Source organism: Triticum urartu, chromosome 6A (assembly GCF_056163025.1).
Source record: "Triticum urartu cultivar PI428250 chromosome 6A, HENAU_Tu73, whole genome shotgun sequence".
NCBI classification, from domain to species: Eukaryota; Viridiplantae; Streptophyta; class Magnoliopsida; order Poales; family Poaceae; genus Triticum; species Triticum urartu.
Window position 1 is genome coordinate 592863026 of NC_141878.1, and position 16550 is coordinate 592879575.

Genomic DNA, 16550 nt, shown 5'->3' on the forward strand with positions numbered 1-16550 from the left:
CCGTATGCATCGTTCTGATGCAGAGGCCGGGGAGTCCCCCATTTTTGAAAAAAAACATGACAAAGACCAAGACCTGGACTGCCTTTGCTTGTGGACCATACAATGGGAGTGGTTGGTCAAATTCTGATGTGTTTTTTGAAATACTGCCCTTTTGATTCGTTTTGCTGATTGCTGAGTACTGACAACTACTGAGAGCTACGAGTCTTTGTATTTATGCATCTAAATTTGTGTATTTCAGCTGGTAGAGGGAGGGGTTGCCAACACTGAAAAAACTCTCTAGACTTTAGCGCTGGATGTGTGACCTGACCCACAATATATGTGCGGATATTACTGGTGCAATCCTGGATAGAAATTCCAGCTCCAACTTCTGCCGTGTTTTGCATGGTCGGCTGTCCCAATCAACAAATTCTAGCCACACCTTGAGTATAGGACGTGGTTTGTAGACCATACTCGGATACTCCTTTCCATCCATTGTCCTTTCCATCCGCCATTTCCAATCAATATGACTAAGCTCGTGCTCCTCATCCGAGGAACTGCACTACTCCTTTGCCTATTGATCTTCCAAGAAACATCCACTTCCCATGGCCAAGCGAGTGTATCAGGCGCCTGCATCAGCAGCGAGCGAGATGCGCTTCTGTCCTTCAAGGCAAGCCTCCTGGACCCTGCTGGCCGTCTCTCGTCATGGCAGGGTGAGGATTGTTGCCAACGGAAGGGAGTCCGGTGCAGCAACAGAACGGGCCATCTCATCAACCTCAACCTCCGCAACATCGACATGAACGACATGGGCTATTACATGTACGACTACGTGTACGAGTACTACAGCGACTACATCGACTACTATAGCGACTACAAGAGCAGATCATTGAGCTTGTCGGCGGGCGAGATGAGCTCTTCTTTGGCTACTTTACAACACTTGAGGTATCTTGATCTGAGCTGGAATGACTTCAATGGCACAAGCATCCCTGTCTTCTTGTCTTCTCTCAAGAACCAAAGGTATCTCAACCTCTCGTCGGCAGGATTCAGTGGGAGAATACCTTCCCAACTTGGCAATCTCTCAAAGTTGCAATATCTTGATCTCAGTTGGAATTATGATTATTATGGGAATAACTCTTACATAGTGGATCTTGCATGGTTGCCACATCTCTCTTTGTTGAGACATCTTGACATGAGTGATGTGGATCTTAGTTCTACGAGGGATTGGTTTCAGAGGGTTAACATGCTTCCTTCTCTTAAAGTGCTTCGCATGTCCGAGTGTGGACTAAATAGTACCATGTTTGCTAGTGTATCACTTTCCAATCTCACACATCTCGAAGTCCTTGATATGTCTGATAACACCTTCCATACTTCACTCAAGCACGCATGGTTTTGGAATCTCATAGGCCTTAAGGAGCTTTACCTCTTCAGTTCCGGCTGGGAAGGATCCATTCCTAGTGATTTGGCAAACATGACGTCCCTTCAAGTCATAGACTTTAGTTGGAACAATCTTGTGGGTTTGATACCAGAAAAATTGGAAAATTTGTGCAATTTGGAAATAATGAGGTTCGGCCATAACAACTTAGATTCAAACATAGGGGAGCTCATGGAGCGATTGCCAAAGTGTTCATGGAATACATTGCAAGAATTTTCTGTGGAGTATGCAAATATCACAGGGAATCTACCTAGTTGGATTGGTAACATGACCAATCTCAGTGTTCTTCGAGCATTTAAAAACATGTTGACTGGCCCTCTACCTGTAGGAGTTGGAGCACTGAGTAATTTGAAAAAGCTGAACCTCAGGAACAATAACTTCAGCGGTGTGCTCTTGAAAGAACAATTTGCAAATTTAGGGAAATTGGAGCTTTTGGACCTCAGCCACAATAACTTCAGCGGTGTGCTCTTGAAAGAACAATTTGCAAATTTAGGGAAATTGGAGCTTTTGGACCTCAGCCACAATAACTTCAGCGGTGTGCTCTTGAAAGAACAATTTGCAAATTTAGGGAAATTAGAGCTTTGGCTTTTAGACCTCAGCCACAATAACTTCAGTGGTATGCTCTTCAAAGAATTTTTTGCAAGTCTAGGCAACTTAAAGAAATTGGACCTCGGCTATAATAAATTCAGTGGTGTGCTCTTGAAAGAACAATTTGCAAGTTTAGGTAATTTAAAGTTTTTCGACCTCAGCCATAATAAATTAAATAGTGTGCTCGTGGAGGAGCATTTTACAGGCCTATTGAATTTAGAGTATCTGGACTTGTCCTACAACTCTTTGATATTAGCTATCAACCAAAAATGGGTTCCTCCATTTAGACTAAAGGTCGCAAGATTCCAGTCATGCCAACTTGGGCCCAATTTTCCAGAGTGGCTTAAAGGGCAATCTGACATTGATATTCTTGTCCTTGGTGATGCAAATCTGGATGATGTTATTCCTGAGTGGTTTTGGGTCACATTTTCCCGAGCTTCAATCTTGCAAGCATCAGGAAACAAATTGCATGGCTCATTACCGACAAATCTACAACACATGTTAGCTGGCTATATACATCTCGGGTCCAATAAGTTTACAGGTCAAGTTCCACAGTTTCCTATAAATGTAGTACGACTGAACCTGTCTTCAAACTCTTTATCTGGTTCATTGCCATCAGAGTTAAATGCTCCACTACTCGAAGAGTTGTTGCTTGCAAACAATCAATTCATAGGCACCATCCCGTCGTCTATATGCCAATTGACTAAACTGAAAAAGGTTGGACCTATCAGGAAACCAGTTAACAGGAGATATTATGCAGTGCCAAAAGGAACTTGTTCCAAACTCTACAGATCAATTTGGCTCTGACATGCTGAGCTTAGCCTTGAATAACAATGATCTCACTGGTGAATTCCCTAAATTTCTTCAAAGGTCGTCAAGATTAATGTTCCTTGATCTTTCTTACAACAGGTTATTTGGAGGATTGCCAGAATGGTTACCCCAAAAAGTGCCAAAGTTGAAAATATTAAGAGTGAGGTCAAATATGTTCAGTGGTCATATTCCTAAGAGTCTCACTTCCCTTAATGGTCTTCATTATTTGGATATAGCACACAACAACATAACAGGAAGCATACCATGGTCTTTATCAAACCTGAAGGCAATGATGACAGTGGTGTCGCAGGACACAGGGGATTACATTTATGAAGAGAGCATCCCAGTAATCACAAAGGACCAAAAGCATGACTACACCTTTGCAATTTACCAGTTACTGGTAGTTCTTGATTTGTCAAGTAATAGTTTTGAAGGACAGATTCCAGAGGAGATAACTTTGCTCATTGGGCTTACCAATCTGAACTTGTCAAACAATCAACTCACAGGAGCAATCCCAAACCAAATTGGTGATTTAAGGCAGTTGGACTCACTCGACCTGTCCTTCAATGGGTTTTCTGGTGCAATACCATCAAGTTTGTCAGCTTTAACTTATTTGAGCCACTTGAACTTGTCATACAACAATCTGTCTGGTGCAATACCATCCGGACAACAGCTACAAGCTCTTGACAACCAGATGTATATCTACACCGGTAACCCTGGTCTTTGTGGAGATCCTGTTGGCAGGAACTGCTCAACACATGATGCAGAGAAAAGTGGCCTCGAGGATATAGATCATATGCCATCCATTTATCTTGCCATGAGCATTGGATTTGTGGTGGGTCTGTGGATAGTTTTCTGCACCATGTTGATGAAGAGGACATGGAGGGCTGCCTTCTTCCAGTTTGTTGATATGATGTACGACATGGTTTATGTGCAAGTGGCTGTAAGGTGGGCTCACATGATGGAGAAAACTCAAGACGGCGCACCATGAAGTGCCCAACTCCACGAAAAGCGAATTGTTTGTATCTAAATATTATTTGTATGTTCGCACCATATCCCTATTTGTGTAACTCTAAAGGGGCCTTGGCTGGACGTATGTATTGTACTGATGTACTGGTATTTGTATGTTTGTATTGTAACAAATGAAGTGTATATGTCTGTGGATTATTTATGCTGAAGTCAGCCATTGTTCGCTCGTCGCTGTGCACTGCATGGAGAAAGATACAGCCCCATATGGGTACTCTGCCTTTTTCATGTTCTTCAGTTTGCGTTGTACATTCCCAAAGAGTAATAATTCATTGGCATAGGGAAAAAATGACACCAGTTGGTCAATATTTGAACAGACTTGTTTGTATAATATAGAAGATATATCAAGGTTCAAGAGGCAGGAGGTAGAAACCTTTGTTCACCATCAGTGCTTGTAGACTTATTCATGCTAATCTGAAGTTGCCATTTGAGCAGACATTTTTTACTCAACTCAACCATGCCCACCGAGGCCAGCGAAGTGGAGAAGTTCACAAGGCCGACCAGTTCAAGGACTTTGATCACGACCACGCCTGCATCGTTGGCGTTAAGAAGAAGAAAAGAAGTGGCTATGTAATTTCTACAGTCTCTTTTATGCCAGAGATGAAATTTGGGGTATATTTGCACTTTGGGAAGGAGCCACTATGAATGTTTGCATGATCCCCTGCCTGTGCTAGTCTCTGTTTTGTTATGTGCAAAATCAAGATGCTTTTTTACAGCAGCCAGCAATCTATGGAAAGTACTGATCCGTGTTACAGCACCCAGGAACTGAAGCCAGTATATAATTTTCTGTTTCTCATGATAGACATGTAAAACAAGGAAAAAGCTGCGAGGAAACTGCGTTGTAACAGGAGCACCAGTGAATTTCTAGTGGCTCTTCGGCCTCATGGAAACTCAGACAGTTAGAACATCCAAAAATGCACGAGCCTGCAGAAGAAAACGAAATGAAAAGTGTAAAACAATGCTGAAAGTAGGCGCTCCCTGTTTCACATGCAAACAAGCAAAAGTTGGTGTATGTATAAGGGTCTCTGTTTCAGCCAAGCACCCCCCAGGATCAGCGGAGTGCTCAAGGTTGGCACATGGACAGAAATCAAGAACCACTAGGCGATCCCAAAGTGTATAGATCGAACCAACACCAACGCCATGAATCAGCTCCTCGGGCATCAGTTCCAAATCAGCTCAGCGGAGAGATGCTCTGCTTTCACGCATCATCTAGAAAATGGGATTTTGAATCAAAAAAAATTCAGGTTGTTTACTGAATAAGGTTGTTTACTGCACCAGTGCACAAATTCATGTTGTGTGTGTGATAAAAACCTAGCTTCTGTTATGAGTATCACACATCCAAAATACATATAGCTGGTACAAAGACCCTTTGCTGTATACATGACTGCTTCCAAATTAATTCTCTCTCGAACACTACAGTACATTCAGTACAGTCACAAACACGCACGGAACATATGAAGAATACATGCTTTAAGGTGATGCAAAGTTTGAAGTTGGAGAGCACATCTGGTTCTTGCCACCCCATGCAACGAGGCAACACCCATCGCGACAGTTACAGAAGTAACTGCTGGCCATGGCCATGGAAAGTGGAGACACAACACTGGCCAGGAGTGCCTTTCTAGGCTTCTTGGCGCGAGATTCCATGACTCTAGAACGGCCGATGTTGCTCACTATCTACATGAGAAAATAACCGGCGCTTAACCCCAAATTGACATATTATAAAACAGGTTCCCTCTGGAGATATCAAATACTACAACAGACACATTCCGGTCAGTGTCTGTCTTTGCTCACTCTGAAGAATCAGCAAGCCGCGTATTAAGGAGATGACAAGAAACCATTGCTGGAAACGATCATACATTTCTGACGAAAATCAACAATGCTATGGTAAGGAAATAAGTCCTGTTCATACTAATTGCCCGTCAACAACATGAATGATGGCAAAGAGAAACCTGTATGAACAGCTACCTACCTCAGACTCATAGTATGTTGGAACAAAACAGAGGGCAAACAGAGGGTATAAACAAGATGATTATAATCATAGTCATATACGTACATAAACAGATAGCTAAACAGGATCATTGGCCAAATCCATCATTTTCATCTCGGACGCTTACTCTCTTGCTCACTTGACTGACCTCGAGCGAATTGATCGAAACTCTGCAGGGCGAGACCCATACGGCGGAGCGAGCAGAGTCGACGGCGTCATCATTTTGGGGGAGGAAGGCAGCTGGGCCCACGTTATACCGGCCCAGCCCATCAGGCCCTCTAAAATGGTTGCCCAGGTTGTGCGGATGACAGACACGCGCACGCCCGTCTCCGTTCACCTCTCCACCGCCGTCGAGCTCTGCGGCTCCCAGCCTCGCCGCCCCGACCGGGTAGAGTTGGGGAGGCATGCCAAGGGACGGCGTTCAGTCTGCAGGCCAGCAGCCTGAGCGGCGTCGTCCGTGGTGGGGCGGATGGGGAGCGACACACACGCACTCGGATGATCCCGAGTTCCCGACGATGCCTCCGCCCCGGCCCTCCTCAACCGCCTCCCGTGGATCTGATCCGATCCTGGCATGGTCGCCGGAGGTGAAGATCTTCTGTCTGTTTTTCATTTCTTCCTGCCTGTGATGGGTCGCTGCCTCATAAATGTGGCTACAATGACTGCTTCGTCAGTTAAATTCATGTTGTGATCATTGCATATTAGGATCAAATGCAAAGTTATGCCTGCTTGAATTAAACCCTCAATTTTCTGCCAGTGCATATTTGACATGTGAACAAAAACTTCTTGTGCCCGTTGTGGGCAGAGATCATGCTACTGCATAATTTTGAAGAATCTGTGGCTAGGTTGAACTGTATTTTAACCTCTGATTTTATCCCGTAAAGCGTTTGATGAATTTATTGTGCAGATTATGTACATGATGATGTTGTAGATTTGTAAATAGCAACAGAGCACCCAAATTTTGGATCTATTGACCATAGATGAACATTTTCTTTTCTTACATATTTGTGTGCTTCGGGGTTCAGCCTTCCTTATATTTCAGAGTGGTCGCAGCGTGCGAAATGGCCAATGGGAGAGGTGGCTAGAGGAGATATTGACCCCAAGGCAGAGCATCCTCTGTTCCCTCGCATCAGGGGGTGCCGGCTTCGGTTGCTCGGCATCATCGCCGCAAGAACTGACAGACGGTGCTTGTAGGCTGAGGCGTTGTCGAGGAAACCTGATGAACGGCGGCAGGTACAAGTAAAATAGGCTCCCTACACCTGGACCTTACCCGCCATGACACAAGCAAGGAACCACCCATGGCTTCTGTAAATATCTATGTGCTGTTGCATAATTTTGTAATAATTGAGAGCTTCCTCCCCTTCTGCTATTACTGCCTACTTTGGAAAAATCTTCAGTCATTCTTTTCTTCATAGTGTGTGTTCTCTCTTTTTGTTCCCAGCTTTGTTTTATATACTGATGCAATATTTTCTTGCAGGATAGTGAAAATTAACCAAGGTGCCAAGCAGATTGCTATATTTGGTCAAGCAGCCTGACAGCAGATACAAAGAAGGTGGGTTCGCTGTAAGTAATCCTGCAAATCTTCTGATTCTCTTTTTAGTTTGTGATCCTGCTATCTGTATCGTAAACTGGTTATGATTTTTTTTGGATGAAGGCAACTGTGCAATCCATAGTCTTTCTGTTAAATTGTCCATCAGTGAACTCTAGAACTTAAGTCTTTCAATGAGCTCAAAAGCTATACACAGACCAAGGCATGCATCAAGGAATATGATTCTTCTCAATTCTATTCCTTTTCAGAGGGAGTTCACATTCTTTTCTTCTCCCTGGTTCCTTTCCCTTCTCCTTTACAGCTGGAAAGACTTGAGATTCTTTTCTTGACCCTTGCCTTCTGGTAAAGCTAGAGCTAATGTGTGCCATGCTGCGTGCGTTGTCATAATTAAGCAAGGTTGATGATCCCTTTCCATCTCAGTGGAGCATGGAGTTATACATATGACCATGCATGAGTTGGCGGTTGCATGGGTCATTTCTTGTACTCGGCTGTGTTTATACCCTCCTCCAATTGGAATACTACAACTTGAGAGAGAAAAGGCGAAGATTGCTAAATTTGCTCAAGCAAGCAGCCTGGCAGCAGATACAAAGAAGGTGATTTCACTGTAAGTAATCCTACAAATCTTCTGATTCTGTTTTTTGTTTGTGGTCCTGCTATCTGTACTGTAAACTGGTTATGATTTTTTGGGGATGAAGGCAACTGTGCAAACAGTATTTCAGCTAGTCTACATCAGTGAAATCCAGAACTAAAGAATTTGATAGTTTTAAAACTGCTCAAAAGCTATATACAGACAAAAGAATGCATCGGGGAATAGGATTCTTCTCAATTCCTTTGATTTTCAGAGGGAGTTCACATTCTTTTCTTCTCACTGGTTCCTTTCGTTTTTCCTTTGCAGTGAGAAAAACTTGAGATTCTTTTCTTGACCCCATCCTGCTGGTAAAGCTAAAGCTTACGTGTGCTGTGATGCGTCCAGTACCACAATTAAGCAAGGTAGATGATCCCTTACCATCTTGGTGGAGCATGGGGTCATACATAGCTTATGACCATGCATGAGTTGATAATTGCGTCATTTCAGGCACTCGGCAGTGTTCACATCTCCTCCAATTGCCATACTGCAACTTGAGAGAGAAAAAGTACGGCGAAGACGAACAACATGGCGCATGTAGCCGGTTTACTTGCCTCAGCTGTGGTCTCGGCAGTGGGCAATAAGCTGGGTTCTGCCATCGGGGATGAGGTCACCATGCTGTGCAGCTTCAAGGACGACCTCAAGGACATGAAGGACACATTGCAGTACATGGAGGCGGCGCTCAAGGATGCTGAGAGGCGGTCTGTCACGGAGGAGTTGGTGCGGCTGTGGCTCAACCAGCTCAAGAACACTGCCTACGACATCTCTTACATGCTCGATGAGTTCCAAGCTAATAGTGAACCAGCCTCCAGAAAGGTATACATATGCCGCCCGTGCCTTATCTTGATCGGTTTTTCGTTAATTATTATTCCTGGCTAGTACAGAGTTTTTTGCTTTGGTTAAATAATTTGATTGTTAATTACATTATTGCCTACAAAACCATGCTTGATCATCTCAAAGTACTTTGTAATGTAAGCAACTGGTGCACTAGTTAAATTGCAACGCTTGAATCTTGAAATTTGTTGATGCCCTCCTAAAAATGAAAATTAATGATGGGCCTACTTAAATCAGCACTTGCATGGTACAAATCCCATGAAACTGGGTGTACATGTACTACAAGACAAGCTATATTTTACATCAAAGTAGAAAAAAATTGTTGGTGGTCTGTCGCGGAGGAGTTGGTGCGGCTATGGCTCAACCAGCTCAAGAACGCTCCCTACGACATCTCTTACATGCTCCTTACGGAGGTGTTCCAAGCTAACCGTGAACCGGCCTCCAGAAAGGTATGCATAAGCCGCATGTGTCTTCACTCGATCGGTTTTAGTTAATTAACTAATATTCCTATATAGCCAGTACGGAATTTGTCTTTTTAGTTAAATCATATGATTATTAGTTTCCTAATATATTATTTCCCAGAAAACCATGATCATCTGAAAGCACTTTCCAATATAGGCAAATGTGCTCTAGTTAAATTGCAACTTGAAACTGGCTGTAAAAGAATAAAAAATGTTCTAAAAGGGGAGCTATTTATACATAAAAAAAATGCTTTACTTCCAAGTGCATTCCTATATACTCCTACATCTACCATGCAGTTATCGGGTAGAGAGATGAACATACTTCTTATTAATGCTGGGTGTAGCTAGTTGCTCCCATGTCTTATATTATTTCATAATGACTTGTTTAAACTTCTTGTAGATGATTGAGAAGCTGGACTGTTTTTCTATTGCACCCAAGATTACCATGGCTTATAAGATGAAGAAGATGAGAGGTCAGCTAAGAAAGATCAAAGAGGATCACGAGAGTTTCAAATTCACACATGATAACTCCAGCCTAATTAATGTGCACCAGATTCCTAATCCACGGGAAACAACATCAGATGTGATTGAATCACTCATCATAGGGAGAGACAAAGACAGGATGAATGTTCTGTCTTTGTTATGCACTAGCAGCAACAAAGAAGATATCACAATTCTCCCTGTTTGTGGGCTTGGAGGCATAGGAAAGACAACTTTGGCACAACTGATCTTCAATGATGCTCAGTTCAAAGAGTATGATCATCGGGTATGGGTCTATGTATCCCAGGTGTTTGACTTGAAAAAAATAGGGAACTCCATAATTTCTCAAGTAGAAAAAGGAAGCCAAAATCTAGATACAAGGCAGTTGATAAACCAACATCTTAAACATCTACCTCAAGATAAGAAGACTCTAATTGTTTTGGATGACATATGGGAGACAGATAACTTCCAACTGGATCAACTCAAGCTTATGTTGAATGTAAGCTCCAAGATGAGAGTTTTAGTCACAACACGCAGCATAGACATTGCAAGAAAAATCTGTACTGTTGAAGCATATATGCTAGATCCCTTGGACAATGATATGTGTTGGAGAATAATCAAGCAAAACAGTGGCTTTGAATCTAGAGTTGATAAAAAGCAAGTTGAACCAGTTGGACAGAAGATTGCAAAGAAATGTGGAGGTTTGCCATTAGCAGCTCAAGCACTTGGATTCTTGCTATCTGGAATGGATCTTAGTGACTGGGAAGCAATGTGCAATAGTGATATTTGGGATGAACCATTTTCTGATAGTACAGTGTTACCATCCTTGAAGTTAAGTTACAATACTCTGACACCATATTTGAGGTTATGCTTTGCCTATTGTGGCATCTTTCCTAAAGGTCACAATATAAGTAAAGATGATCTTATCCAGCAATGGATTGCTCTGGGTTTCATCGAGCCATCTAATAACTTTTCGGCCATGCAACTTGGTGAGAAGTATGTTAGGCAATTCCTCGGGATGTCTTTCCTTCAGCATTCAAAATTGCGCAAGGTGAGTTACTATGGCATACCTTTACATTATAGAATAGAGAGTATTCTTTTTTACTCAATTATCAAATGGTATGCAACAATTACTGTGCAAAGGCATACATGTTAGTTGTAGTTTCCCCTTGTCAAAAGCCATTTGGATCACTACACATCCAGTTAATGCATAGTACTGTATTTTATTTGGCTTATCAAATAGTCTATATATATATTTGGCTGAACAATAATTTTCCCTAAAAAATGTAACAGATGCATACTGTATGTGTAGTTCACCCTTAGTAAATACCTATCCGCCGCCCTCCAAAAGAATTTGTATTTCAGTTTCCTAGTTCTCTAAACACGTATGCATATTTTCACCATAACCACTTCTGTCGTGAGGTGGCACATGTGGCAAGACATATCAATTCTGACCACCAGTTTGACATTGGGGAGACTAATATTTTTACCTTCTCACTATCATTTTCTATCTACCTCTCATCTTGTGAGTTGTGAGTCTTGTGACCACTACCACGTCGTAATCCTACTCTGCTTGCTGCCACGACAGTCATTAGCACCACATCAGGCCAAGCAACAATGCCACTAGCCACCACCAAGAAGATCTTCATTCTGGCTTAGGAACCTGACAGATTTCGCAAGAGGCAGGTGCTGGGGAACTCCATTGTGGGTACGACCCCTCTTGCTGGCGGCGGCAGCTTCGGAAGTGCAAGCTCTTTCTATTCATAAAGGAGCCATCTATCCATAAAAACTGCAAAAGTGCAAGCTCTTTCTATTCATAATTTTTAGGCACTCTACCTGAATTTCTCTCATCTACCTCCAAAATGAGAAGAGCACACCCTTCTATATAAAATGTTGCATGGGAAGGGCCAACCGATGCATGCGGAAACCTCCACCCCACGCCGGCACTGCCCACCCTTCTCTGGCCGCCGACCTCCCCACCCCTCCCCTCCCCTCCCCCCAATTCTCACCTTTGCCGATCGTAGGGCCTAAACACGGCTGTCGTGGCCCGTTTCCTCCCATATCCTCCGCCTCCCTGCCGCACCCCAGCCATGAAGGTGACCCAAGGCGAACGGTACGCCGCCGCGAGCTCTACCTCCACCAGCTCCGCACTAGCTCTGCCAATGCCTGCAGCAGCTCCCGCCTGCATTGAGTTTAGCGCACATGAGGTACTCGACGAAATAGGAAGATAGATAGAAGCAAAATGAAATATAGTAGAGCATCTCTACTATTAAATGGGAGTTGGTAGTTTCGCGGCTTTCACCTCACCTCCTCTCCCGGTTTTTTCCTTCCCACGCACCCTCCCTTTGGTTTTCTGCTGATTTTTTGTTAACCTCAATCGATGCCGCACAAAATAAGAAACAACGTAAATAGAGTAACTTGGAATAATCTAAACCAAAACGGTACTTTTCCAAAACCACGTCCAGCCATAACTCAATCAAATCAAATCAAATCAAATCTTCCCAAAATCTCAACTAAATCAAAACTTTCCTTGGCTTCCCTAACCATACCCGAATCAAATCAAATCAAATCGTACAAAAACCTCAACTAAATAAATACTTTCCTTGTCTTCCCCTACGCGTACTCAAATCAAATTAAATATTATCAAAATATAGAATATGGTGGGTGTAAGGCATATGCCGAAAATGATTGGTGTTAGAACCGCTAGAATATATGTATGCCCCATTGCAACGCACCGGCAAATAGCTAATTATAGGTAAATTGCTGGAGGAGAGGCACTTTTTACGCTCTACCAATTATAGGTACTCTCTAAATTAAAGTGCCTTTTGGAGAAATTTAGATAGACTGATGTACTTGCTTTAAGCGCGTAAGGCCAACCAAAGGTGGTGAATCGCGTTGAGCAGAAGTGCAAACGAAGACAATTTTACGGCCTACCAAGTTGACCATACTAATCTTTCTCAAAGAATTATGTCACGTCATTTATATAAACAATACTATTTGCTTGACAATTTAGTTTGGTGGAATTAATGCTATTTTTTGTTTCAGAAATTTCCAAAAACAACCTTCACCATGCACGATCTCGTGCATGATCTTGCAAGATCGGTCATTGCTGAAGAGTTGGTTATCTTTGATGCTCAAAGAGCAAGCAGTACTGGAAGAAAAGAATATTGCTGCTATGCGTCTGTTATAAATTGCAACATTTTAGATTACACTAAGGCGAAGAAGATGTCAACTATTTTCCCACCTAAGTTAAGGGCAATGCATTTCTCAGATTGTGAATTCCATGGTGATGCATTTTCATTTCCAAAGTGCTTGCGTGTTTTGGATTTATCTGGATGCTCCATCACAGAGTTTCCAAGCACCCTAGGACAACTAAAGCAACTGGAGGTTCTTATTGCTCCGGGGCTGCAAGATCGGCAATTTCCCGAGATTATCACTCGGCTCTCAAAATTACATTACCTGAAGCTTAGTGGATCACGTGAAATTACAGCAATACCAAGCTCGGTTAGCAAACATGGGAGTCTAGTGCATCTTGACTTATCCTATTGTGTCGGTGTCAAAGTCATAACAGAGACTCTTGGAAGCCTAGAAAACCTTCAAACACTAGACCTGTCACGCTGCCATAAACTAGTCACTTCCAGAGAGCCTTGGAAGCTTCAAAAACCTTCATACACTTGACCTCTCAGTATGCTCGAGATTGATGTACATTCCAGAGAGCCTTGGAAGCCTAAAAACCATTCAAACACTAGACCTCTCATGGTGTCGTAAACTGGAGTCCCTTCCAGAGAGCCTTGGAAGTCTAAAAACTCTTCAAACACTAGGCCTTTCAGAATGTCATAGACTTAAATCCCTTCCAGAGAGCCCCGGAAGTCTCCAAAACATTCAAACACTAGGCCTTTCACTATGTCGCCGCCTAAAGTCACTTCCGAAGAGCCTTGGAAGCCTGAAAACCCTTCAAACACTAGACCTCTATAGCTGTCGTAAACTAGAGTCCCTTCCAGAGAGCCTTGGAAGCCTCAAAAACCTTCAAACACTCAACCTCGCAGACTGCAGTAAACTAAAGTCCCTTCCAGAGAGCCTCGGAAGCCTACAAAATCTTCAAACACTAGACCTCTCAGGATGCAGTAGACTAGAGTCTCTTGAAGAGAGCATTGGAAGCCTCAAAAACCTTGAAACACTCAAGCTCTCAAGGTGCGAGAAACTAGAGTCCCTCCCAGAGAGCCTTGGAAGCCTAGAAAACCTTCAAACACTAGACCTCTCACACTGCTATAAACTAAAGTCCCTTCCAGAGAGCCTTGGAAGCCTAAAAAACCTTAGTACACTCCTCTCAGCCTGCCATAAACTAGAATCCGTTCCAGAGAGCCTTGGAAGCCTCAAAAACCTTCGAACACTAGACCTCTCAGGCACTGAACTAGAGTCCCTCCCAGAGAGCATTGGAAGCCTCAAAAACCTTGAAACACTGAAGCTCTCATGGTGCAGGAAAATAGAATGCCTCCCAGGGAGCCTTGGAAGTCTAGAAAACCTTCAAATACTAGACCTCTCACGTTGCTATAAACTAGAGTCCCTTCCAGAGAGCCTAGGAAGCCTAAAAAATCTTCAAACAATAGACATCTCAAGTTGTCAAAAACTAGAGTCCCTTCCAGAGAGCCTTGAACACCTTAAAAACCTGACTGGAAAGAAAATCATTCGAAGACATTTTTAAGGTTATGAATACAAGAGAATCAAGTCTTTGCCACAGTGTATACAACAGCTCGCCAGTCCCCAGATGGTACATAATATGGAGAGCAGTGAAATGAAGCAGGCTAGCTTGCCCGCATCAAAAACATTGTAAGTGCTCTACCAAGCTTTACTATCTACTAAACGCGGCCTTCTAAGCTTTCTTTACGGTGCATGCTATGTACATCCGTTGTTATTTTGCATATGGTGGCCCAGAATGAATTTCCAACAAAACTGAAACGCACGCTAACCAGATGCTGAACCCATCCATTCTGCAGGAAGCTGCACAAGCTATAATCAATCAGCTGAAACGACATAGTACGTCTTCTCCCCTGGGAGCCGTCCAAAGACGAGGAGGCCCTTAACGCATCATACTTCTTGAAGAATGGTGGCCACTTCGTCATTTCCATCAAGGTACTGTGAGTTTCATGCCATGTCCAAGAAACACTTGCCTTGTAACTTTTAGAAGTTGCCATTTGAGCTGACATTGCTCTTTGCTTTGAATCAGGCCAACTGTATCGACTCGACCCAGGCTGCTGAGGCCGTGTTTGCGAGCGAAGGGGAGAAGCTCAAGGCCGACCAGTTCAAGCCCTCGGAGCAGGTGACCCTGGAGCCCTTCGAGCGCGACCATGCTTGCGTCGTTGGTGGTTACAGGATGCCCAAGAAGCAAAAGTGAAGTTGAGAAGAAGAAAAGAAGTGGCTGTGTTGTTTCTGCCATCTGCTTGCTCCGATGCACTAGTAGCAGTAGTAGTAATGTGTGACCCAAGTGTAAGGGGTTTTGTGAGACAATTCCTGCTGTTTTACAGCAATTATATTAAACTTGATTTGAGCAGAAAATGTTGCTCCATCTGAAATGAGTGAACACACTAAAAATGTTAAAACATCTCTTATTCGTGAACATCTTATGTTTACAAGAAAAGAACCTTTTGTTGAGCAAGAGACTCAAGAGATGTTCCAACAATGAAACTGAACTGAAAGGAAGACGATTCTCCATGTATTACTGGGCATCAAAATACAAATTTAGAGTCGTCTCGCTTGTACATACATAGTGACGTACTGTGCTAACAATACTTTTTCATGTTTTTTGGTGTTCCAGCCAAACCAAGCTAGTACACCGTCCAGCAAGAATAAAACAAAGGAAAAGGAAAAGAACATCTCACCTATCAAACTCAAAGCAAGTCTACAGGTAGCCGCTTGTGGCCTGCAAGAGAATTGTTCTGAACATCGTTGTATCTCTGACGCAAACTTGATTTGAGCAGGAAATGCTCATCTTTTGCACCCTTATCTGTTTGGCCATCATGGGGGTTACAGTAATCTGTTTGAACATCATGCACACTGCCGCAACCCCTCTACCTCTCGAATCAGCTCCTCGGGCATCAGCTCCAAATCATCTCAGGTGAGAGATGCTCTGCTTTCACTCGTCATCTGGAAAAGGGGATTCTGAATCGAAAAATTCAGGTTGTTCACTGAATGAGGTTGTTCATGTTGTGTGTGATGCTAAGTCTGAGCACAGAACTTAGCTTCTAGTATTAGTATCACACATCCAAAATACCTATTGCTGGTACAAAAACCCTTTGCTACATGACTTCCAAATTAATCTTTCTCGAACACTACAGTACATTCAGTACAGTCACAAACACGCACGGAACATATTGAGAATACATGCTTTAAAGTGATGCAAAGTTTGAAGTTGGGGAGCACATCTGATTCTCGCCACCTGATGCGATGAAGCAACATCCGTCGTGGCAGAAATAACCGCCGGCCATGGCCAAGGAAGGTGGACTCACAGCGGGTACTCAAATCAAATCGTTTCAATGCTATTTCTATTTTTTTATCAAGTTCTGTTAATTGAATCTAATACATTTCTGTACGACTCCTGCATCTACATGAATCCACCACTAACAATGAGGTTGATCATTCAGGTAAAATATTCAAATACAGTAGGAGATTTCTATGAGCAGAAACGATGCCTTCCAATCTCTACAATCAAATCTGAAAGCAAAACCATTCTCGACTCGTTTGGCCCAATGATGGTATGTTCAAAATGAGGTTCTCCAGGCTCACACTTT

General features: G+C 43.0%; 2 pseudogenes; both read left to right on the top strand.

Moving 5' to 3' along the window:
* Positions 1–476: 476 nt before the first annotated feature.
* Positions 477–3980, top strand: LOC147966886 (receptor-like protein EIX2; annotated as a pseudogene).
* An 862-nt stretch (positions 3981–4842) lies between these two features.
* LOC147966887 (putative disease resistance protein RGA3) lies at positions 4843–15297 on the top strand (annotated as a pseudogene).
* The last annotated feature ends 1253 nt before the right edge of the window (positions 15298–16550 follow it).